This window comes from Phyllobates terribilis, unplaced genomic scaffold (genome assembly GCF_046119375.1).
Source record: "Phyllobates terribilis strain yellow unplaced genomic scaffold, ASM4611937v1 Scaffold_4__5_contigs__length_816908805, whole genome shotgun sequence".
Taxonomy (NCBI): Eukaryota; Metazoa; Chordata; class Amphibia; order Anura; family Dendrobatidae; genus Phyllobates; species Phyllobates terribilis.
The window spans coordinates 680323225-680349947 of NW_027362764.1; the positions used below are offsets into that span (position 1 = coordinate 680323225).

The 26723-nt window shown below is 43.4% G+C and overlaps 5 pseudogenes; all 5 read left to right on the forward strand.

Annotated features, from left to right (window-relative positions):
* The first annotated feature begins 3721 nt into the window (after nucleotides 1–3721).
* Nucleotides 3722–3841, forward strand: LOC141269461 (5S ribosomal RNA; annotated as a pseudogene).
* A 12523-nt stretch (nucleotides 3842–16364) lies between these two features.
* LOC141268951 (5S ribosomal RNA) lies at nucleotides 16365–16484 on the forward strand (annotated as a pseudogene).
* A 940-nt stretch (nucleotides 16485–17424) lies between these two features.
* LOC141270081 (5S ribosomal RNA) lies at nucleotides 17425–17533 on the forward strand (annotated as a pseudogene).
* Nucleotides 17534–23147: 5614 nt separating this feature from the next.
* On the forward strand, nucleotides 23148–23267 carry LOC141267537 (5S ribosomal RNA; annotated as a pseudogene).
* A 935-nt stretch (nucleotides 23268–24202) lies between these two features.
* LOC141269788 (5S ribosomal RNA) lies at nucleotides 24203–24321 on the forward strand (annotated as a pseudogene).
* The last annotated feature ends 2402 nt before the right edge of the window (nucleotides 24322–26723 follow it).

The following is a 26723-nucleotide window of genomic DNA, read 5'->3' on the forward strand; positions in this document are numbered from 1 at the left end:
TAGCGCCTTCAGGGATCCTAAAGGGGCCAACAATCTCTCTCCCCATGATTCCAGCCCAAAACATTACTCCACCTCCTCCTTGTTGGCGCTGTAGCCCTGTTTGCGTGGGGTGTCCATCAACCAGCCATCCTCCACTCCATCCATCTGGACCATCGAGCGCTGCACGGCACTCATCCGTGAACAAAACAGTTTTGAAATCAGTCTTCATGTAATGTTTGGCCCACTGGAGCCGTTTCTGCTTGTGTGAATTGGATAGAGGAGGTCGACAGGATGGCGTATGCACAGCTGCAAACCTCTGAAGGACCCTGCATCTTGTTGTTCGGGGGACGTTGGAGGCACAAGCAGCTTCAAAAATTTGTCTGCTGCTATGACAAGGCTTTTTTGCCGCTGCTCTTTCAACCTGACGTAATTGCCTGTAGGAAAGAGTCCTCAATTTGCCCTTATCAGCACGCACACGTGTGTACTGTGAATCAGCTACATACTTCTTGATTGCCAAGACACTTCATCCTGATCATCGCACAATGTTGATTGTAGTCATGCCTTGACCTAAACACTCCACAATTTGTTGCTTCTCAGCAGCCGACACATCCTTTTTCTTTCCCATTTTGGCAGAAAATGTAGGCTGCTTAATAATGTGAGAGAGCCTTCTTAAGTAGTCTTGCCTTTCATTGGACTCACCTGCCAAACTAATTAGCACAGGTGTCTGCAATTGCTTACAGTGATATAAAGAGCCCTGACACACATCACCATCAATGAGTTTAACTGACAAACAAACAAATTCTTCCCTTATCACTCCTAAACACTTTTTGCATAATAATTTGGAACGCAGTGTACATGTGCTTTTCCACAAAACACCAGTGGTTCACATAGTGAATCTTACAGTTCTAACTTGCCAACCGTGGTCTGTATGGAGTTGTTCAATAAAGGGCCCAAAATTAAGATAACATAGATGGGAGAGGTCTCTATGAATAGGAATTCCTAAGTATTTGATACCCTGTGAGGACCAGGCAAAGGGAAAGTTGGACTGGATGGAATCCTATATGGATTTGGGGAGGGAGACATCGAGGGCCTCAGACTTCGCTGCATTGATTTTAAAATTTTACCATGTAACAAAGTGATCTATTTCAGCCATAACAGCATGGATGGATATATGTGATTGAGTGATATATACTAGGACATCATCAGCAAATAGAGAGCACTTGTACTCGGTGCCTCCCACCTCAATCCACCTAATATTGGGGTTATGGCGAATTGATGAGAGCAGGTGCTCCGTCACTAGGATGTATAAGAGAGGGGACAGAGGACATCCCTGCCTTGTCCCATTGGTGATTGTGAAAGGTGATGAAAATGTTCTGATGCACCCCCTGGGCCTTGGGACACCCGGAGCCGGACCCTTTTTGGTGGATGCTGGTGGTTGTAGTCTTCGTGGCGGTGACCCGGTTCCGTGGCTCAGGGTGGTCAAACCAGTGGTGGAACTATTTATGTGGTTTTGATGTTTAAATGTCCGACTACGCCACCCGTGGATTGCGGTCAGAATGAACCGCCGCTGCAGGGCAGACCGCTGAGGCTGGTGTTGTGGGTGCAGCAGAGCGTAGCATAACTCCCCACGGGAGGAGTATAGCCTCAGGGCAGTGTATGCGGAGGATGGGGGTGATGGTGCAGGGCAGCAGCAGTAACGACACGGAGTCAGTGATGCAGTCCAGGGCCTTTACTCACAGTTCTTATTATCCAGACCACGTCTGCAGGTAATGGCTGCCCACGTCGTACTGTGCTCAAGAGGTGAGGGGCTCAGACAACTCCCAGATAACTTTGGAGCGCTTCACAGGACCCCCTTTGTGTGTCCTTTGTCTGGCCTTTCTTACCAACCCTTCTGTCCGGCTGCCTCGGGCCTCCTCTTGGTAAACTTGGCGCCAGTTTCCCTGACCCTATGTGGTGCCTTCCTAGCGGGTGTAGTGAGGGGATGCGCCACATAAAATGTCACAGCCTCCGGTTTCTAGCTGAGGGTCGTTTCCTGCCTCCACTAGTTTCGGGGACCGGTCTCCCCCTTTGGCCTGACCCCTCCACGCAGGTGGATTCGGGCGTGCGGTGGCGACTCGCCCGTCCGCACCCCTGGGATCCCTTCATTCCTCGTTCCTGGAGCCTTCTCCGCTCCTCTTCCTTCCTTCTCCCTCTTCCAGGCCTGTGCCTCTGTTACTAGGCCCGCCTCCGGAGCAGAGCTCATGCAGAGCCCCTGCTCCCTGCCACTTCTGCTCAGACTTCTCTGCACTGAACTAAGATGGTGCCCACCTTTTATAATCCCTTCTCAATGCACCCAGGAACTGCTTCCTCCCTGCTCCTGCACTACAGGGTTCCTCTTCCTCAGTGTTCCCTCCCCCCACTCCAGCCAGGGACAGGGACTGTCGTGCCCATCTCAGAGGCATATTGGTCGCCCTGCCCCACGGCAATGTGGTGTAATGCATGCAGGTGTCGGGTCCTGATCCACACTCCATCCTTACCTGAGAGTGAGATATCACACCTCTGGGTGAGGTGCAATACCTCTGTAGCAACCGAGCCCTCAGGGTGCTACAGTTCCATTTATCTTCAGCCTAGGTGACGTATTGTGATACAGGGCCGTGATTTTGGCTATAAAAGGGTCCCCTAGACCCCTACCCCAAGCTTTTTAAGAGAATCATATATGGCGTGCCAGGAGACTCTATGGAATGCTTTCTCAGCATCCAACGAGAGTATCTAATTACAAATTTTTAACTGCATCTAGCCCAGGAAATACTTTGTGCCTAGTAGCAGTGTCTGCTAGTCAGCGGATTATCCCGGCTGTTAAGCAAGCTACACCACCTGTAGTTTAGACACTTAATTTTTTCAAAGGACGTGCTTCGGGACCATGGGATACTCAGTGAAGAGCATCAGGAGGCACCCCAAGGCATAGGGGCTGGGACTGGCAGTAGGATGCCTTGCGCTGGACAGCCAAGATCGATCCTTATAAAAGCTTTTTAACTGCAGCAGCTTTAGTGGACGCTACTGGAGCTGGAATTACGCGGCTGCTGGCATGAGACTTGCCCTCCAATAGATCCTTGTAAATGGATTTAAAGTGTATTCATTCAAATTAGAGAGACAATTTAAATTAAAAAGCTTAGAGCTGCCTCCACCACAGGGGGGCTCGCTCGACCCACCAGCGGACAGGCACCAGTATTAGGAGAGGGGGGCTTGCCATCAGGGTTCACCGCGGCTCTGGCACAAACCCGGCGACACGGAGGTGGCACGGGCAGGAGCGGACTGGCCGTGTCGGCTTCTCACTTTTTGGATTTTAGAAGGGCATGACATGCCTATATCTGTGTCTCCCCTTCCTTTTACTCCTCCACCTCTTTTATTTTCGCATGATTATATGTACTTGTCACTTTTCCATGTGTTAGTTATGTCTTCTGAGCAGTTTGTCAGCTTTTGGACACCTTTGAAGGTGTTTTCTATGTGTTTCTATGTGTTTTTGTTTGCCTGCCATTGGTTTTAACGGTGTTCGAAGGTGTTCGACGAACAGTTCGACGAACAGTTCGGCGAACACACGGGTGTTCGACGAACCGAACCGAACTCGAACACTATGGGGGTGGCTCAACACTAGTAGGGACGGCACAGCCTTAGCATGGACCCTTCGGAGCCCGCCCCGTCACGGCCAGATTGCTCGCCATCAAGCGATCCTGAGAAAGGCTGGCCGGGCGATGGATCGAGCAATGTCTACTGGCCATGCCACCTTGGATACGCCCGATCTCCTCTGATTTCGGAAGCAAAGGAGGGCTGGGCTCGGACAGTACTTGGAAGGGAGACCTCCTGGGAACACCGGGTGCTGTAGACCATTTTGATGACGTTTTGCCCTACTGCCCAGCTCGGCTAGCATGGATCGGCGCCTTGCTGGACACCGACCTTAAGTAACTTAGATGATGGAAGCCCCAAGGCCTCTGAGCCAGTTGGCAGCTAAGTACGCTACCCCGCCGCCTTCACGCAGGCCTGACACCGAGCTCCTTGCCACGGCTAGGAGTGCTTATTGACTCCGCAGCTCGCCGTGTGGAAATGATGGCGTTAAAAGCACTCGGGGCCGTGAAGGGGTCAGGCTTTCAGCAGGTGCCCAGGGAAGGTTTTGGATGCCGGCGGCCTAGCGAGGGCCAGCAGAAGTAACATGTTTCTCTGCAAAGAAGCTTGTGTAACCAAGCCAGACGGCTGACAAAGAGCTAACCTCAGTGCAAGGAAGGCAAGGAAGGTGCGGAAGGAATTGGGGAGGGGGGGGTGATTCCTCCTAGGGCCCTGAAATCATAAAACAGGCAGGAGAGTCTGACGCATGGTGACGGAGAGGTTGTAGGGGCAGATAGGGGGTGTTGTCACGTGCGAGCACGTGTGCATGCTGGCTTGTGTGTGAGAGTGCGCTTCCCAGGTGTGGCGCGCTGCAGACAGTCAAAGGGATTGTTCCCTTTCATTAAAAGTTAATCCCCGGCTGCAGGCTATTAGAAAGCAACTAACCGCGCTCTACTCACCCTACCCGGGTCTACCGGTGAGTCTCGCCTCTGCTCCCGGCCTGTGGCATTGGCCGTGAAGCTGACGTTCCGTCGACAGCGCTGCAGCCGATCAGTGACCTCAGCGGCTCTGAGTGGGGCGTTGTGTCTACAAGACCTTTTTAGGAAGCCAGCAAAAAAATTGAAGAGAAGGGAAAGCACAAAAGGACCTGGTCTTGCTGAGCACTGGAAAGGGCAGCCGACAGCCAGACGTCAAAGTAGAAAAGCAGCAAGTGAGAGGCTTGTCTCTGCCTATGGCCACACCACCCTGAACACGCCCGATCTCATCTGATTTTGGAAGCTAAGCAGGGTCGGGCCTGGTTAGTACTTGGATGGGAGACTGTAAAATAATACTCTTCCTGTATTATTTTTTTCTACTGAGGACTTCTCAAAGTATCAATATCACGATATTCTTATAAAAAAATGTATCTATTTATTCTTGGATTGTCCATTAAAAAGAATCAGATTGCAGCAGGTACATACAATAATTAGTTATAAAGTAATTGTCCATTTGTCCATAATTAGCTTAATTGTTGAGATTCACCCATCTTTCCTTGGATCCTGGCTGGTAAATCATGTCTTTGTCCAGCATGTGTCCAGGCCTACATGTCATCTGCTTCTCAGCATGAAGATTCTGTGTCTTGTGGGGTGGGCAGAGCAAGAGAGCCCCCCCTTTCTGTACCATGGGCTTTTATAGCCAGTCGTATGGACACCTGTTCTACATATGATAGTGAACCAAAAATACACACACAAATAGCGCATGTCAACTAGACACGATGGCTGAGGCATAGAACTCAGAAAAATGATTATCGATTAACATTCCAAATGAATTTCCATAATTAACCATTTAACATTTCCCCCTTTTTTGAGAATAAAAGGACTTTAACTGAAAATCTCAAAAGAAGATACATTCATCAATCATTTTTTCTTTCCTTCTTCCTTGGCAATATCATTAAATTTCCATAATAATAATAATAGTAATAATAGTATCAATATCGGATTATTGTTATATAATGATGTGAATTCATGTTATGGTAAGCCGTGACTAATATTCAATTAATATGTATAATTATACTTCCCTATATCTAAATTGAAGCAATCGCGGGTTCAATCGTCATCATCTGATGTCATCGGTTTGTCGTCTCGTCTTCTTCTTGGTTCTTTTATAACACAGTCTTTAGATGAAAACTCCTTTGAAATAAATTACAGCATGTAGATATTGTACAGTCCATAATTGTGTTCATTATTGTTCAGTCCATAAACTGTAATCTTTATTAGAAAGATCATGTGTGTCAGTTGATAAGAAAACAAAGTCCATGGATGAAATGTAGCTTTAATATCTGTGCAGTGTCACCTGGACTTACGTTGGATCGTCTTTGGAATCTTCCGTGTGTCCGCACTGGTCTCGTGTCACTTTTGGAACAGATGTGACGTCTTTGGTCAGTAAAGCAAGGGTAACTTGACACTTTCCTGCTTTATATAGCACCATAACTAGTACTCAGTCCTTTATATACAGGACACATATGCCAGGTATTACCTGTTCACCAGCTTTCATTGAAGCGTTGCAGGTGATAAGAAACCACTGGAACGTGATGAAACTTAAACACAACACAGTACATATAGGATCATCGTCCTCTGCCGTCCTGGTGATCAGTGGTGTGAATTGTATTGTATGTAATGGACACAGTCTATTATAACACTCAGCATTCACACCTGTTACCTTCTGAGACGTCCGGATATCAGTTGCTTCTTCTTGTAACTTTTGAGAATCTCTTTGATTTATAAAAATTAAAAGTCTTTATTAAGATAGAATTCATAATTGCGATGTCTTGATTGAAGTCTTCATTCCCTAATCTGATACCAAATCTGGCAGTTTTTCCTAACCTATAATATCACAGCGTACCATAGCAATCAGTAATATCCATCTAATTATTATCAAAATATTAAAATAAATTATGTTTGGAATAATAAACAATAATAGATAATAATTCATTATCAATCAAGTTCTCCATATGATAGAACATTTTTATGTCATAGGTGTAATTACCTTTTCCAACCCATAGGTGTCAGTGTATTTTGAAAAAACAAGTTTTTATATCTTTATTAAACCAATAATATCAAAGAATGTATACTCCTGAACCAAAATGAATAAATATATGAATGTATGAATGAATGAATGAATGAATAAATGAATGAATGAATTGTTGTGTTTACTCAGAAAATGTAAACATTTTTTTCCTTAGCAATATATATTTAATGAAGCAATACTCTTGTATTAGACATTACTTTATTAAATATTAATGTGTTTTCTCAATTGAGATATTGAACTCAAATAAAATCAAATGAGAATTAAAAAATTAAAAAATAGAAAAATAAGAAGTATAAAGTAAGAATAAAATTTTAAAAATGAAAAATAAAATTAAGAGTAAAAATAAGAATAAAAATAAAAATAAGACCTTTAAATTTTAATAACAAATGCAGAGTAATTATATTCTCCATAAAAAATACCATTATAGCTCCATTATCTGGATGATTTCATATTTGTCATAACCTTGTACCACCAAAAAATATTAAATTATGCAACTTTGCATGTAATACCCTTCTTAATTATACCATAGTACCTTATTATTATTTCTTCTTTATTAATATGTGTGGAAAATAAGTATTGATCAAAAGTGATTATGTAATCAGGATCAAAAACACATTTTCCCCCTTAATACCAGAAATATTATTTTATAAAATTTATGTATATATCAGAACCAAATTAAAAATAATTATTCTTCTTAAAATATTGTGCATAAATTTCATATCGATGAGTAGCATAGATTTGACTAAAGAGAGGTGTGTACCTATTTAGGTAACCATTAAAAATAATATTATAGTTATTCAAGAATATTATCATGTGGAAAATTATTCTAAATATAAATTTGCTTTGTAAACCATTTTGATGTGTGGTTGCCCTTATCCACTATTAGTTAAATCAAGAAATAATAATTATTAAAGAAATATAGAAATATATATATGTAGATACAGTAATACCTAATTATGTATTATAATTTCCTCAGAATTAAATATATTTTTGTACCTTCACATAAAGAAACATTTTTTTTTTCAAACATACAAACATACGAGGCCTCTGTCACATCAATCACACTTAGCAGCTGCTGATTTACTCATCTGTCACCTTCACTCTGACATTCACAGATCTGTTCAACTCAAACATTCCACATATGAAGTTTTATATATATATATATATATATATTTAACCCAAAATTGTTGTATCCCAATTTATTAATGCGCATTGCCATATCAATTGAATATCTTTATATTTATATACTGGATTTTGGCTGTTGGAGCTGAAAAGAGGACATCGGTAAACCAGGGGAGGAGTCCTGAGGAGATAATTTGCATATTCCCACTGCATTTTGGGGTAAGTGAAGAGTCTCCGCGAGCTCAAAGAACACTGGATTTTGGCTGTTGGAGCTGAAAAGAGGACATCGGTAAACCAGGGGAGGAGTCATGAGGAGATAATTTGCATATTTCCACTGCATTTTGGGGTAAGTGAAGAGTTTACGCAAGCTCAAAGAACCCTGGATTTTGGCTGTTGGAGCTGAAAAGAGGACATCGGTAAACCAGGGGAGGAGTCCTGAGGAGATAATTTGCATATTCCCACTGCATTTTGGGGTAAGTGAAGAGTCTCCGCGAGCTCAAAGAACACTGGATTTTGGCTGTTATAGCTGAAAAGAGGACATCGGTAAACCAGGGGAGGAGTCCTGAGGAGATAATTTGCATATTCCCACTGCATTTTGGGGTAAGTGAAGAGTCTCCGTGAGCTCAAAGAACACTGGATTTTGGCTGTTGGAGCTGAAAAGACTACATCGATAAACCAGGGGAGGAGTCCTGAGGAGATAATTTGCATATTCCCACTGCATTTTGGGGTAATTGAAGAGTCTCCGAAAGCTCAAAGAACACTGGATTTTGGCTGTTGGAGCTGAAAAGAGGACATCGTTAAACCAGGGGAGGAGTCCTGAGGAGATAATTTGCATATTCCCACTGCATTTTGGGGTAAGTGAAGAGTCTCCGCGAGCTCAAAGAACGCTGGATTTTGGCTGTTGGAGCTGAAAAGAGGACATCGGTAAACCAGGGGAGGAGTACTGAGGAGATAATTTGCATATTCCCACTGCATTTTGGGGTAAGTGAAGAGTCTCCGCGAGCTCAAAGAACACTGGATTTTGGCTGTTGGAGCTGAAAAGAGGACATCCTGCTACATGTTCACAGACTTGCCAGTGGAAAAGCCAAACTTCACATGCCAGAAATGCAAGCTTGTGTCCCTGTTGGAGGAGAAGTTGCGAAATCTAGAAGAGAGGATAACTACCTTGAAAATCATTAAGGAAGTTGAAGAGTTCTTAGACAGAGCAGAATTATCTCTTCATGATTCAGAAAGAGAAGAAATTTGAACTGCACCTGACGAAACAGAGGAATGGAAGCATGTGACCCACAGAAGCAGCAGGATCGAGAGGCAGTCAGCACCCATACTGCTCAGGAACCAGTACCAGCCTCTCACGCAGGAGAACCATGAAGAAATACAGCAAAATAAGACTTTGCCAGCAATGAATAACCTTGTAAGCCCTCAGAATCCTCCTGGATGGGAAAAGAAGAATGTTGTGAAGAAAAAACGGAGAGTGGTGGTCATGGGGGATTCCCTGTTAAGAGGAAAAGAGGCCGCTATCTGCAGACCAGACATAACCTCAAGAGAAATGTGCTGTCTTCCAGGAGCAAAAATTAAAGATGTGTCTGACAGGATATCAAGACTCTTCAGACCTACAGATCACTACCCATTCCTGCTAATACATGTGGGGACAAATGACACCGCAAGATAGGACCTGGAAACCATCTGCAGTAACTTTGAAGACTTAGGCAAGAAAGTGAAAGAATTGGGAGCGCAGGTGGTCTTCTCATCCATCCTCCCAGTGGATGGCCATGGAACAATGAGGTGGAATAAGATTCTACAGGTGAACAACTGGCTACGTCGATGGCGCCGTCAACAAGGATTTGGATTTCTGGATCACGGAATGAATTACCTATACGATGGACTACTTGCTAGAGATGGGGTGCACCTTACGAAGACTGGAAAACATGTATTTGGAAGTCGCCTTGCTACACTCATCAGAAGAGCTTTAAACTAGAACAATGTGGGAAGGGAAGCAAAAGGCCAGAAAAAGCCATACAGCTGACAAATACTATTGAGATCTCTGCTACTGGAAGTGGAAAGGAAGAACAAAGACAAAACAATTTAAATAATAAAAATATGGGAGGAAGAGAAACCAATCACAAACTAAAATGTTTTTATACAAATGCACAAAGCATGGGCAACAAACAAGGAGAATTGGAACTACTAACGCAGGAAAAGGAATATGATGTCATTGGAATCACTGAAACTTGGTGGGACGATACACATGATTGGAATAAAAGGCTAAAAGGATACAACTTATTTGCAAGAAACAGACTTGATAAACGAGGAGGAGGTGTTGCATTGTATGTTAGAAAAGCGTATATCTGCACAGAGATTGAAGCTTCAGAGACTGGGAGTTCTGTGGAAACTGTTTGGGTAAGAATACAAGGAGAGAACAACGGAAAGGACACCATTGTAGGCATTTACTACAGGCCACCTGGGCAAGCTGAAGATATGGATGAACTCTTTATGTATCAAATGACCAAGTTCTCCAAAAAATATGACGTAGTGGTCATGGGAGATTTCAACTATCCAGACATTTGTTGGGAATCTCTCTCAAGTAAAACTAACAGGTCAAGCAAATTCTTATCCTCTCTTGCTGACAACTTTATCTTCCAAAAGGTAGGGGAGAAAACAAGGGGATCTGCTACTTTGGATCTAATCCTTATAAACAGGGAGGAAATGGTTGAGGAGGTAAAGGTGGCTGGGACCCTAGGAGGCAGCGATCATGCTATTATAGAATTTTGGATAACTAGAGGAGGAAGACATGTGAAGACTCAAACTTCAAGGTTAGATTTTAGAAAGGCAGATTTTAAGAGACTCAGAAAGAGAATAGGAGGGATCCAATGGCTGGATGTCCTTAAGGACAAAAATGTCCAGGAAGGATGGGAAATTTTTAAAAATGAGATTCTCAAAGCACAATCGTTAACAATCCCGAAAAGTAGGAAGAATGGGAAGCATTTAAGGAAACCAGGATGGATGAACACAGAACTTAAACACATGCTAAAAAGAAAGAAAGAAATGTTTATTAAATGGAAAGAGGGAGGCATATCTAAAGAAGATTATAATGCAGTCTGCAGATCCTGCAGGGCACGTATCAGGTTAGCTAAAGCAGACAATGAATTAAGGCTTGCAAGAGATGTCAAAAGCAATAAAAAAGGATTTTGGGGGTATGTCAAAAGTAAAAGAAAAGTCAAAGATGCTATAGGATTTTTACAGGATGAAAATGGAGAAATGGGAAGAGAGGATGTTGAGAAGGCCGAACGTTTTAATTCTTATTTTGCATCTGTTTTCTCTCAGAAAGAAAATGTAACATCAACTGATCTCCACTGTCCTTTTAAAGGAATAGAGGAATCCAAGATATCTGTAAACAGAAAGATTGTGAGGGAATATTTAGCTAACATAAATGAGTTCAAGTCTCCAGGTCCAGATGAATTACACCCCAGAGTACTGAAGGAGATCGTAGAAGAAATTTTAGAACCACTCTCCATAATCTTTGAAAATTCTTGGAGAACAGGAGAAGTCCCAGAAGACTGGAGAAGAGCAAATGTTGTTCCTATCTTCAAAAAGGGGAAGAAGGTGGACCCAGGGAACAATAGGCCGGTGAGTCTGACTTCTATACCAGGAAAGATCTTTGAACAAATTATTAAACAACATGTATGTAAGTACATGGATAAGAATGAAGTGATTAACCAGAGTCAGCATGGGTTTGTAACTAACAAGTCATGTCAGACTAACTTAATTTCCTTCTATGACAGAATCACTGACTGGGTGGATCAGGGAAATGCTGTAGATATAGTATATCTTGACTTCAGCAAAGCATTTGACAAAGTATCTCACACCATCCTTATTGAAAAAATGACCAAGTATGCAATGGACCAGGCAATTGTTAGGTGGATTCATAACTGGCTTAGTGATCGGACTCAAAGGGTGGTTGTAAATGGCTTCACATCCAGCTGGATGAATGTCTCAAGTGGGGTACCACAGGGCTCCGTCCTGGGACCTGTATTGTTCAACATCTTTATCAATGATTTAGATGAAGGAATTGAGGGTAAACTGATTAAATTTGCTGATAACACAAAGCTAGGAGGGATAGCTAATACTAGAGAAGAGAGAGAGAGGATTCAAAAATACCTAAATAAACTGGAGCAGTGGGCAGCAACCAACAGAATGGTTTTTAACAGGGAAAAATGCAAAGTACTACATCTGGGCAATAAAAATGAAAAAAGCATATACAGAATGGGAGGAATAGAGCTAAGCAACAGTACATGTGAAAAAGACTTAGGTATACTAATAGATCATAGACTGAACATGAGTCAACACTGTGATGCAGCAGCAAAAAAGGCAAATACAATTCTGGGATGTATTAACAGAAGCATACAGTCTAGATCACGTGAAGTCATTATCGGTCTTTACTCCTCTTTGGTCAGACCTCATCTGGAATACTGTGTACAGTTTTGGGCACCACATTTAAAAAAAGACATAGACAAACTGGAGCAAGTTCAGAGAAGAGCGACCAGAATGGTGACTGGTCTGCAAACCATGTCCTATGAGGAACGGTTGCAGGATTTGGGAATGTTTAGCTTGCAAAAAAGAAGACTGAGAGGAGACTTAATAGCTGTCTACAAATATGTCAAGGGCTGTCACATTGTAGAAGGATGATCTTTATTCTCATTTGCACAAGGAAAGACTAGAAGCAATGGGATGAAACTAAATGGGAGGAGACACAGATTAGATATTAGAAAAAACTTTTTGACAGTTAGGGTGATTAATGAGTGGAACAGGCTGCCACGAGAGGTGGTGAGTTCCCCTTCAATGGACGTCTTCAAACAGAGGCTGGACAGACATCTGTCTGAGATGATCTAGTGAATCCTGCTTTCAGCAGGGGGTTGGACCAGATGACCCAGGAGGTCCCTTCCAACTCTACCATTCTATGATTCTATGATTCTATTTCTTTGAATATTCCCCAAGTACATATTATATAATATGAGAGTAAGTCACTGGGAATTTCAGACACTTGAAAAAACTCTTGTCTTAGATTTTTTTTTCACTGACTGCCCGGTCTTAAGTTACATCAGTTGAAAATAGAATGAATGGGATCCTATACTATTAGCTCAAAGTTCAAAGGCCGCAGCTGTCACACGTCATGCTGTAAAGCTACTTTAATTTGCACGAACACTTCATGCACAGAAAATATTAGCAACACAAAAGAATTAATAAGTATTACATATATATTATAGTTCAACTAGATATATTATTATTATTTTAAAATGTTATACACATAAAATCATGCAATTTTTTCACTTCCTGTGTGAATAAAGAAATAAATCCATTTTAGAGTTCTTTGATCAAATCCTGCTTTGGAATGAAAACTCTAAGGAAATATAAGAAAATAAAATTAAATATCAAATTCATACAGAAACAGAATTATTTAAATATCTTATACATATATTGGTTGGTTCTAATGTAATTCAAAATATTGCTACTTAAATTTATATATATGAAGTTCTAATTTATTAATTAATATATATATATATATATATATATATATATATTTTATAAACGTATATATAAATACAATTATACGCAATCTCTACTTAGACAAGTGTATGTATATATATATATATATATATATATATGAACTATTAGAAACTATGTAACTACAATTTTACTGTATAAGATTATAAATAAATATTGAGACATTGTATTACATTTTGATACAACATTATAATTACCGTTTTTCCTTAGCCACTCCCTAAACCAAATGTTCTGTCTCTCTCAAATATCTCCAGGAACGCCCTATTTAGGAAAGACATTTTTCTATCCTTCAAAACCTCAGGGAACTGCCTGTTCTTCTGTCCACATTCCATGACGTCACTGTGAGTTGGTCGTCTCACCTGTCTCTGTCCATCAGTTTCAGCCATTTTCCTTTTTAGAGAATCACAGTTCTGACTGAGAATTAACTCATTCTGTGGAGAGATGGATCTTTGCACTGGCTGATATGGCTTATAACATATATGAAATCTTCTGCGTATTTGATAGAGTTCACTATGGGGATGACTCAGTCTAGGAGAGTTTGATATTGGCTTTTGGTAAGATTTTACCTTTCCTGGTTTTATAAATTTAGCTTGATTTATTTTCTTTTCATGATTCTCATGTTTTCTAACAAAATCCAGCATCTGCGCACATTCAAATAATGAATTTTTTTGTGATGCCATAACTTGGGAAACTGAATTTAGGAATTTGAATTTTTGTACAAAAGTTGTTATCATATGTTGTACTTTTCCATTTTTGATGAGAGCTTTGTACAACCGTTCAAATATGGACATGAATGTATATGTACATTCCTTCCTACCAATCCTTAGTTTCTGCAGATCTTCTATGTTGGGAAAATCCTTTGTGACACAATAAATCAAATATCTTAATCTGTCCGAATCATTTTCCCATCCATTAGGAGAGTCATTTTCACAGGGCATTAAATGTAAACGTCTGGACAATGTCACAGGAATCCATATTTTAAATAATTGATTCCTCTCCTCATTGGATAAATCAAACTTATCAGAGAAGCTCTCAAATGTCTCTGAATTTCTACAGGCATGGATTTTGACATCATATTTTGGCATGATTTTGTATAATTTCAGCAAATTTTTCCTCATTTTAATTTGGAGTTGAGCCTGGGTAATTCCAGAATTCTCTGATATTTTTAGTGGCTCTTGTACGTCCGTTCCTCCTACGTCACTCACGTCTCCTCCCACATCACCTAGTATGTCGGTTTCTCGTATGTCAGTCATGTCTCCTCCCATGTCAGATTTCTGTATGTCCGTCTCTTGGTCAGACCCAAGGTCACCTTCAGTTACAGACACGTGTCTTACTTCTTGTTCATTTTCCACATTACAGTCAGAATCAGTATCACCGTCTGACACTTCTACACTATTTTCCTGCTTAGAAATCTCTAACACAAGACTATGAAAACAATCTACCAAATGTAGAATATTTCTCAATTTCTGTTTGTCTCTATTTACCAATTTAGAAGTTAACTGTAAATTCTGCAATTCACATTCTTTGTATAAACTGAGCCACAAAACTTCTATGTCATCTCCTACATTAACTTTGAAATTAATATTACTTTGTTTAGCAAAAGAAGAAATTATATCCATATTTTGCTTACCTTAAGATTCCTTGGCTTCTCTTTATCAGCACGTCCTGTCTTCAGTTCGTCTGATTCTTTTCCTGTGTGATTCTGTTCCTTGTTAGTACCTCTGCTTCCTGTCTTTCCTCAGTCTGTAGGTCCTTTCTGCTTCTCGTGACAGACTAGTGAATTTACTGACACGTGAACAACAGCTGTTCAGCTCGTCAGGACTCCCCCCTTGTTCACGGAAGAAATTCACTTACTTAATTTAAAAAACAAAAAAACAGGACTGGCTGGCTCACCATTGTAAAATAATACTCTTCCTGTATTATTTTTTTCTACTGAGGACTTCTCAAAGTATCAATATCACGATATTCTTATAAAAAAATGTATCTATTTATTCTTGGATTGTCCATTAAAAAGAATCAGATTGCAGCAGGTACATACAATAATTAGTTATAAAGTAATTGTCCATTTGTCCATAATTAGCTTAATTGTTGAGATTCACCCATCTTTCCTTGGATCCTGGCTGGTAAATCATGTCTTTGTCCAGCATGTGTCCAGGCCTACATGTCATCTGCTTCTCAGCATGAAGATTCTGTGTCTTGTGGGGTGGGCAGATCAAGAGAGCCCCCCCTTTCTGTACCATGGGCTTTTATAGCCAGTCGTATGGACACCTGTTCTACATATGGTAGTGAACCAAAAATACACACACAAATAGCGCATGTCAACTAGACACGATGGCTGAGGCATAGAACTCAGAAAAATGATTATCGATTAACATTCCAAATGAATTTCCATAATTAACCATTTAACAGAGACCGCCTGGGAATGCCAGGTGATGTAGGCTTTTGCTTTTTCCTTCCTTCCACCAGCAGGGGGCACTCTCTTCTATGCCTTTTTTCCATTCTCTTTCACAAGTGCACACATTCATTCTCTTTTCTTTTTTTCATTTGCTTTCTCTCTTGCGCTATTTCATCTCTGCAAAATACCAGCATCCTTCTGATCACCGTGGGCCTCCAGCATTGTTGCTTCTTTACTTTTAATACTAGGCTCCTTTTCACCAGGACCGGCGTCTCCCGCGTGGCTGGAGGCAACAACCGTTAACCCCAAGCAGAAGACCTTTGCAGGCAACACGACCCTCCCCCCTGAAGAGCAGCTCAAAGTCACTGGCAACCATCTCACCCTCTTCCTTCATTCACCCCTGGACGTCTCGCTCCGCCCCCAAGTTACGGGTCCAGCTTGCTCTTTCTGTCACATTACCGCGATGAAGGGTTTAGCCTGCAGGAGACCCTGCGCCGAGCCATTTTTGAAGACACCTGATGCGGCGGGTGAATCACTGCTAAACAAACCACACCTGTAGGGACGGCACAGCCTTTGCATGGACCCTTTGGAGCCCGCCCCGTCACCGCCAGATTGCTCGCCATCAAGCGATCCTGAGAAAGGCTGGCCTGGCGATGGATCGAGCAGCGTCTACTGGCCATACCACATTGGATACGCCCGATCTCATCTGATCTCGGAAGCAAAGCAGGGCTGGGCTCGGACAGTACTTGAATGGGAGACTTCCTAGGAACACCGGGTGCTGTAAACCATTTTGATGACGTTTTGCCCTACTGCCTAGCTCGGCTAGCATGGAACGGCGCCTTGCCGGACACCGACCTTAAGTAACTTAGATGATGGAAGCCCCAAGGCCTCTGAGCCAGTTGGCAGCTAAGTACACTACCCCAACGCCCTCTCGCAGGCCTGACACCGAGCTCCTTGCCACGGCTAGGAGTGCTTATTGACTTCGCAGCTCGCCATGTGGAAATGATGGCGTTAAAAGCACCCGGGGCCGTGAAGGGGCCAGGCTTTCAGCAGGTGCCCAGGGAAGGTTTAGGATGCCGGCCGCCTAGCGAGGGCCAGCAGAAGTAACATGTTTCTCTGCAAAGAAGCTTGTGTAACCAAGCCAGACGGCTGACAAAGAGCTATCCTCAGTGCAAGGAAGGCAAGGAAGGTGCGGAAGTAATTGGGGAGGGGGGGTGATTCCTGCTAGGGTCCTGAAATCATAAAACAGGCAGGAGAGTCTGACACATGGTGACGGAGAGGTTGTAGAGGCAGATAGGGGGTGTTGTCACGTGCGAGCACGTGTGCATGCTGGCTTGTGTGTGAGAGTGCGCTTCCTAGGTGTGGCGCGCTGCAGAAAGTCAAAGGGATTGTTCCCTTTCATTAAAAGTTAATCCCCGGCTGCAGGCTATTAGAAAGCAACTAACCGCGCTCTACTCACCCTACCCGGGTCTACCGGTGAGTCTCGCCTCTGCTCCCGGCCTGTGGCATTGGCCGTGAAGCTGACGTTCCGTCGACAGCACTGCAGCCGATCAGTGAGCTCAGCGGCTCTGAGTGGGGCGTTGTGTCTACAAGATCTTTTAAGGAAGCCAGCAAAAAAATTGAAGAGAAGGGAAAGCACAAAAGGACCTGGTCTTGCTGAGCACTGGAAAGGGCAGCCGGCAGCCAGACTTCAAAGTAGAAAAGTAGCAAGTGAGAGGCTTGTGTCTGCCTACGGCCACACCACCCTGAACACATCTGATCTCGGAAGCTAAACAGGGTCAGGCCTGGTTAGTACTTGGATGGGAGACCGCCTGGGAATACCAGGTGCTTTAAGCTTTTGCTTTTTCATTCCTTCCACCAGCAGGGGGCACTCTCTTCTATGCCTTTTTTCCATTCCCTTTCACAAGTGCACACATTCATTCTCTTTTCTTTTTTTCATTTGCTTTCTCTCTTGCGCTATTTCATCTCTGCAAAATACCAGCATCCTTCTGATCACCGTGGGCCTCCAGCATTGTTGCTTCTTTACTTTTAATTCTAGGCTCCTTTTCACCAGGACCAGCGTCTCCCGCTTGGCTGGAGGCAACCACCGGTAACCCCAAGCAGAAGACCTTTGCAGGCAACACGACCCTCCCCCCTGAAGAGCAGCTCAAAGTCACTGGCAACCATCTCACCCTCTTCCTTCATTCACCCCAGGACGTCTCGCTCCGCCCCCAAGTTACGGGTCCAGCTTGCTCTTTCTGTCACATTACCGCGATGAAGGGTTTAGCCTGCAGGAGACGCTGCGTCGAGACATTTTTGAAGACACTTGATGCGGCGGGTGAATCACTGCTAAACAAACCACACCTGTAGGGATGGCACAGCCTTTGCATGGACCCTTCGGAGCCCGCCCCGTCACGGCCAGATTGCTCGCCACCAAGCGTGTTACAACTCTCCTGTTAGTTTTTTTTTAGTTTGCTGGTCACATGACCATTTTGCCTATTTTATCCGGCTCCGCCCTCCTGGCTTTGCTGGACTTCATTTGTATTTACTACTGTTGAGCTAGCTTGCTGCTCTGTTGCCGTTCTCTGTTAGTTTTGCTAGGTCTTCTGACCCCTATGCCTTTTTGTTGTGTGTTTGTCTTTGACTGCTACTATTTCTGCTAGGAGGTGTCCAACTTTTCCCAGTCCCTAGATCTTGTAGGGATCCCTCCCTCACATCTATAGGTGTGCGTTCAGACTAGCCGAGGACTTTAGCGGGTCTGATCGCAGGATCAGGTTCCCCGCTACATCGTAGGGATCTAGTTTAGTTCTATTGTAGGGATAGATCTCCTTTCTTTCCTTAGTCTCTGTAGCAGATCATAACAGTAATTCCAGCCATAAAAAAAAAAAAATTCTCTAAGGAAAGACCTCCAGTTTTCCATCATGGTCTCGGTGCAAGATTTGGCTCAACGCTTGCAGGGACTCTCTCTGGAGGGGACCAAGCTCCAACAACACGTGAGTAGCTGTTCTGGAGCGCATTTTGTGGAACCTAAGGTACGTCTGCCTGATCTATTTTTTGGCGAAAAACAAGATTTTTTTTCTTTTAAAAATGCTTGTCTATTATATTTTCGTTTGAGACCCGGATCCTCTGGTGATGAATTACAGCGCATAGGGATCATAATGTCACTTTTGCGCAAAGATCCTCAGGGATGGGCCTTCTCTCTCCAACCTAGTGATCCGTGCTTTAGATCAGTGGATAGTTTTTTTTCTGCTTTCGGTTTGTTGTACGATGATCCTGATCGTGTCTCATCTGCTGAGTCTGAATTAAGACGTTTGAGGCAGGGATCAGGTAATGTGGAAAAATATTGTTCTCACTTCCGTCGGTGGTCTGCCCAGGTGGGGTGGAACGATTCTGCTCTGAAAAGCTTGTTTCTTGCAGGGCTATGTGAAAGGGTAAAGGATTTACTGATTGCTTATCCCACACCTGGAAACTTGCAGGAGGCAATGCAATTAGCTATACGGGTGGACAGGAGACTGCGTGAAAGGGTTAATGAGAGCAAATCCTCTGCTATGTCAGCTTCGAGTCCTGAGAGGTTCTGTGCTGACAATGGAGAGCCGATGGAAATTGGGGCGATGGCACCCCGCTCTCAGGAAAAAGACCGCCGACTTTCTGAAGGCTTGTGTTTCTATTGCGGAAATTCTGGTCATTTTATTAAGAGCTGTGTGCTTCGTAAGAAGAAAGAAAAAAAAAATGGTCAGTCATGCTCGTATTGCCTGTTTAAATTCTAAGGGAGTATTCCTATCTGCCACTACTGCTGCTCAGGATGAATTAATTGAATTTCGGGTATTTGTGGATTGTGGATCTACTCTGAATGTGATTGATGGGGGATTCTTGGAAAAACTTAGATTAGAACCTAAAACTTTGTCATCCCCTATTGCTGTGGTTTCTGTCGATGGCTCTCCCTTGAAGAGTGTTACTCACAAGGTCTGTGAATTTCCCCTCACTATTAATGGTATTCATCAAGAGAATTTGGATTTGGTGGTATTGGATAATTTGCCTTCTCCAGTAATATTGGGGTTACCCTGGTTAAAATTGCACAATCCTGTACTGGATTGGTCTACCAATGAAATTAAGTCCTGGAGCCCTAAGTGTTATGACAAGTGTTGTAACGGGCACATTGCTGCTGTGGATAGAGGGGAATTGCCTGTACCTATTCAGGATTTTTGGAGAGTTTTTTCTGAGGAGGAGTCGCAGGTTTTGCCTCCCCATGAAGACTATGATTGTACCATTGAATTTGTCCCTGGCGCGACTCTTCCTAAGAGTCGTTTATTTAATCTTACTATTCCTGAAAGAAAGGCTTTGGAAGAATACATAAAGACAAGCTTGGCCGCCGGTCACATTAGGCCTTCCAAGTCTCCTGTGGCTGTTGGATTTTTTTTTGTAAAAAAAAAAGATGGCGGTTTACGTCCTTGTCTGGACTTTCGTGAGATTAATAAAATTACTGTATGCAATCCTTACCCACTGCCATTGATTCCTGATTTATTTAACCAGTTAGTGGGGGCCAAGTGGTTCTCTAAAATTGATCTCCGGGGGGCATACAATTTGTTGCGCATGAAGGAGGGTGATGAATGGAAGACTGCTTTTAACACTCCTGTGGGTCATTTTGAGAATCTGGTTATGCCTTTTGGTCTCACCAATGCTCCAGCATTTTTTCAGAATCTTATTAATGATATCCTTAGACCTTTAATCGGCAAAAATGTGGTTGTGTATTTGGATGACATTTTGATTTATTCGCCGGATCTGGAGTCTCATTGGCGGAGCGTACGTGAGGTATTACAGTTATTAAAGGACAATTCGCTTTTTGCTAAGCTGGAGAAATGTGAGTTCGCTGTACAGAGAATTAGTTTTTTGGGCTACATTATCTCCAGTGAAGGTTTTGAGATGGACCCGGTTAAAGTTCAAGCTGTGCAGGAATGGCCTAGGCCTATTGGTTTGAAATCGATACAGAGGTTTTTGGGTTTCGCCAATTATTACAGAAAATTCATAAAAAAATTTTCTATTATTGTCAAACCGCTGACCGATCTCACCAGGAAAGGTGCTAATGCGGTTCAGTGGACTTCTGAGGCCATTGAAGCTTTTGTGTTTCTAAAGGAGAGGTTCACCTCTGCTCCCATCCTTATGCAGCCTGATGTGACTAAGCTGTTTTTGGTTGAGGTTGATGCTTCTTCGGTGGGGGTTGGTGCGGTGTTGTCTCAGGAAAACAAGGATGGAGTACATCCCTGTGCCTCTTTTTCAAAAAAATTTTCCGAGACTGAACTTAATTACGATATTGATAATCGGGAATTGCTGGCGATTAAACTCGCATTTGAACACTGGCGTCATCTCTTGGAAGGTGCTGAATTTCCCATTCAGGTTTTCACTGATGATAAAAATCTGATCTATCTTGATGCTGCCAAGCGCTTGAATGCCCGTCAGGCTAGGTGGGCACTTTTTTTCTCGCGGTTTAATTTTTCCGTTACTTACATCCCGGGTACCGAGAATGTTAAAGCGGATGCTTTGTCTCGCAGCTTTTCTCCCATAGTCGGTGTTGAGGAGGAAGAGGAGACCATTTTACAAGAAGGTGTTGTGATTGCTGCTTTGGACTCCGTTTTGGAGGATGAGATTCTTAAAGCACAGGAGAATGCCCCATCTAACACTCCCCATGGGAGGTTGTTTGTGCCTAGGACCTTTAGGAGAGATTTGTTTGTTGAGTGTCATGAGTCTCGGTTGGCAGGTCATCCAGGAATTTCTGAGACCAAGCGACTTGTGGGTCGCAGTTTTTGGTGGCCTGGATGGCAGAAGGAAGTCATTAAGTGGGTGCGCCAATGTACTGTGTGTGCAAGATCCAAGTCTTCGCATGCTCCTGCTGCGGGGATGCTTTGCCCTCTGGAGGTTCCTAGTGCACCTTGGACACATCTGGCTATGAACTTTATTACTGACCTTCCTCCCTCTGAAGGTTTCACGGTCATCTGGGTGGTCGTGGACCGTTTTAGCAAGATGTGTCACTTGGTTCCCTTCATCAAACTGCCTTGCGCTAAGACACTCGCTAAGGCCTTTGTCAAGGAGATTGTCAGACTACATGGTGTTCCTACTGACATTATTTCTGATAGGGGACCTCAGTTCGTGGCTCATTTTTGGCGTGCCTTTTGTGACAGGTTGGGAGTTCATTTGTCGTTTTCATCCGGATATCATCCTGAGTCTAATGGCCAGACAGAAAGGAAGAACCAGGATGTTGAGCAGTTCTTGCGTTGTTTTGTGGCAGACAATCAAGAGAGGTGGTCTGAGTTTCTGCCACTTGATGAATTTGCTCTTAACAACCATACATCCTCTTCTGCTGGGTGTTCGCCTTTTTTTTGTTGTTCTTTGAGACATCCGTCTTTTGGGTCATTTTCCAAATTGGTTTCGGCTGTGCCTGAGGAGGAGAGTTTTTCCAGTGATTTGGAGAGAGTTTGGACGGATGTGCGTGGTAATCTTCAGGAGGCTAACAAAAAATCTAAGAGGTACTTTGATAGGAAACGGCAAAAGGTTTTGTTTGCAGTTGGTGACATGGTTTAGTTGTCCTCTAAGAATCTGCGATTGAGGATTCCTTCTAAAAAATTGGGTCCCAAGTTCGTAGGGCCCTTTAAGGTACTTCAGATAGTTAACCAATCTGCTGTTAGGCTGGAGGTTCCTACGTCCTGGAGGATTAATCCGGTGTTTCATGTTTCTCTGTTGAAAAAAGCTGATGTGTCAGATGGTGACGCCTCTGCCACTGTTCCTCCGGTGGTGGAGGACGGGGAATATGAAATTTCCTGCATCCTAAATTCTAGACGGTATAGAGGGAGTTTGCAGTATCTCGTCGCTTGGAAGGGTTTCGGACCTGAGGATAACTCATGGGTGAGAGCGGATTATGTTTCTGCCCCCAGACTTGTCCGAGCGTTTCACAGGAGGTTTCCTGGTAAGCCTGGGCCTAGGGGATCTGGAGGATCCTCTTAGAAGAGGGGGTACTGTTACAACTCTCCTGTTAGTTTTTTTTTAGTTTGCTGGTCACATGACCATTTTGCCTATTTAATCCGGCTCTGCCCTCCTGGCTTTGCTGGACTTCATTTGTATTTACTACTGTTGAGCTAGCTTGTTGCTCTGTTGCCGTTCTCTGTTAGTTTTGCTAGTTCTTCTGACCCCTATGTCTTTTTGTTGTGTGTTTGTCTTTGACTGCTACTATTTCTGCTAGGAGGTGTCCAACTTTTCCCAGTCCCTAGATCTTGTAGGGATCCCTCCCTCACATCTATAGGTCTGCGTTCAGACTAGCCGAGGACTTTAGCGGGTCTGATCGCAGGATCAGGTTCCCCGTTACATCGTAGGGATCTAGCTTAGTTCTATTGTAGGGATAGATCTCCTTTCTTTCCTTAGTCTCTGTAGCAGATCATAACAAAGCGATTATGAGAAAGGCTGGCCGGGCGATGGATCAAGCAGCGTCTACTGGCCATACCACCTTGGATACGCCCGATCTCGTCTGATCTTGAAAGCAAAGCAGGGCTGGGCTCGGACAGTACTTGGATGGGAGACCTCCTGGGAACACCAGGTGCTGTAGACCATTTTGATGACGTTTTGCCCTACTGCCCAGCTCGGCTAGCATGGAACGCCGCCTTGCCGGACACCGACCTTAAGTAACTTAGATGATGGAAGCCCCAAGGCCTCTGAGCCAGTTGGCAGCTAAGTACGCTACCCCGCCGCCTTCACGCAGGCCTGACACCGAGCTCCTTGCCACGGCTAGGAGTGCTTATTGACTCCACAGCTCGCCGTGTGGAAATGATGGCGTTAAAAGCACCCGGGGCCGTGAAGGGGCCAGGCTTTCAGCAGGTGCCCAGGTAAGGTTTTGGATGCCTAGCGAGGGCCAGCAGAAGTAACATGTTTCTCTGCAAAGAAGCTTGTGTAACCAAGCCAGACGGCTGACAAAGAGCTAACCTCAGTGCAAGGAAGGCAAGGAAGGTGCGGAAGGAATTGGGGAGGGGGGGGGTGATTCCTGCTAGGGCCCTGAAATCATAAAACAGGCAGGAGAGTCTGACGCATGGTGACGGAGGGGTAGTTGGGGCAGATAGGGGGTGTTGTCACGTGCGAGCACGTGTGCATGCTGGCTTGTGTGTGAGAGTGCGCTTCCTAGGTGTGGCGCACTGCAGACAGTCAAAGGGATTGTTCCCTTTCATTAAAAGTTAATCCCCGGCTGCAGGCTATTAGAAAGCAACTAACCGCGCTCTAATCACCCTACCCGGGTCTACCAGTGAGTCTCGCCTCTGCTCCCTGCCTGTGGCATTGGCCGTGAAGCTGACGTTCCGTCGACAGCACTGCAGCCGATCAGTGAGCTCAGCAGCTCTGAGTGGGGCCTTCTGTCTACAAGACCTTTTAAGGAAGCCAGCAAAAAAATTGAAGAGAAGGGAAAGCACAAAAGGACCTGGTCTTGCTGAACACTGGAAAGGGCATCCGGCAGCCAGACTTCAAAGTAGAAAAGGAGCAAGTGAGAGGCTTGTCTCCACCTACGGCCACACAACCCTAAACACGCATGATCTTGTCTGATCTTGGAAGCTAAGCAGGGTTTGGCCTGGTTAGTATATGGATGGGAGACTGCCTGCGAATACCAGGTGCTGTAGGCTTTTGCTTTTTCCTTCCTTCCACCAGCAGGGGGCACTCTCTTCTATGCCTTTTTTCCATTCCCTTTCATAAGTGCACGCATTCATTCTCTTTTCTTTTTTTCATTTGCTTTCTCTCTTGCGCTATTTCATCTCTGCAAAATACCAGCATCCTTCTGATCACAGTGGGCCTCCAGCATTGTTGCTTATTTACTTTTAATACTAGGCTCCTTTTCACCAGGACCAGCGTCTCCCGGGTGGCTGGAGGCAACAACCGGTAACCCCAATCAGAAGACTTTTGCAGGCAACACGACCCTCCCCCCTGAAGAGCAGCTCAAAATCACTGGCAACCATCTCACCCTCTTCCTTCATTCACCCCTGGACGTCTCGCTCCGCCCCCAAGTTACGGGTCCAGCTTGCTCTTTCTGTCACATTACCGCGATGAAGGGTTTAGCCTGCAGGATACCCTGCGCCGAGACATTTTTGAAGACACCTGATGCGGCGGGTGAATCACTGCTAAACAAACCACACCTGTAGGGACGGCACAGACTTTGCATGGACCCTTCGGAGCCCGCCCCGTCACGGCCAGATTGCTCGCCATCAATCGATCCTGAGAATGGCTCCCCGGGCGATGGATCGAGCAGTGTCTACTGGCCATACCACCTTGGATACGCCCGATCTCATCTGATCTCGGAAGATAAGCAGGGTCGGGCCTGGTTAGTACTTGGATGGGAGACTGTAAAATAATACTCTTCGTGTATTATTTTTTTTCTACTGAGGACTTCTCAAAGTATCAATATCACGATATTCTTATAAAAAAATGTATCTATTTATTCTTGGATTGTCCATTAAAAAGAATCAGATTGCAGCAGGTACATACAATAATTAGTTATAAAGTAATTGTCCATTTGTCCATAATTAGCTTAATTGTTGAGATTCACCCATCTTTCCTTGGATCCTGGCTGGTAAATCAAGTCTTTGTCCAGCATGTGTCCAGGCCTACATGTCATCTGCTTCTCAGCATGAAGATTCTGTGTCTTGTGGGGTGGGCAGAGCAAGAGAGCCCCCCCTTTCTGTACCATGGGCTTTTATAGCCAGTCGTATGGGCACCTGTTCTACATATGGTAGTGAACCAAAAATACACACACAAATAGCGCATGTCAACTAGACACGATGGCTGAGGCATAGAACTCAGAAAAATGATTATCGATTAACATTCCAAATGAATTTCCATAATTAACCATTTAACATTTCCACTTTTTTTGAGAATAAAAGGACTTTAACTGAAAAATCTCAAAAGAAGATACATTCATCAATCATTTTTTCTTTCCTTCTTCCTTGGCAATATCATTAAATTTCCATAATAATAATAATAGTAATAATAGTATCAATATCGGATTATTGTTATATAATGATGTGAATTCATGTTATGGTAAGCCGTGACTAATATTAATTTAATATGTATAATTATACTTCCCTATATCTAAATTGAAGCAATCGCGGGTTCAATCGTCATCATCTGATGTAATCGGGTCGTCGTCTCGTCTTCTTCTTGGTTCTTTTATAACACAGTCTTTAGATGAAAACTCCTTTGAAATAAATTACAGCATGTAGATATTGTACAGTCCATAATTGTGTTCATTATTGTTCAGTCCATAAACTGTACTCTTTATTAGAAAGATCATGTGTGTCAGTTGATAAGAAAACAAAGTCCATGGATGAAATGTAGCTTTAATATCTGTGCAGTGTCACCTGGACTTACGTTGGATCGTCTTTGGAATCTTCCGTGTGTCCGCACTGGTCTCGTGTCACTTTTGGTAACAGATGTGACGTCTTTGGTCAGTAAAGCAAGGGTTAACTTAACACTTCCCTGCTTTATATAGCACCATAACCAGTACTGAGTCCTTTATATACACTACACATATGCCAGGTATTACCTGTTCACCAGCTTTCATTGAAGCGTTGCAGGTGAAATCACTGGAACGTGATGAAACTTGAACATAACACAGTACATATAGGATCATCGTCCTCTGCCGTCCTGGTGATCAGTGGTGTGAATTGTATTGTATGTAATGGACACAGTCTATTATAACACTCAGCATTCACACCTGTTACCTTCTGAGACGTCCGGATATCAGTTGCTTCTTCTTGTAACTTTTGAGAATCTCTTTGATTTATAAAAATTAAAAGTCTTTATTAAGATAGAATTCATAATTGCGATGTCTTGATTGAAGTCTTCATTCCCTAATCTGATACCAAATCTGGCAGTTTTTCCTAACCTATAATATCACAGCGTACCATAGCAATCAGTAATATCCATCTAATTATTATCAAAATATTAAAATAAATTATGTTTGGAATAATAAACAATAATAGATAATAATTCATTATCAATCAAGTTCTCCATATGATAGAACATTTTTATG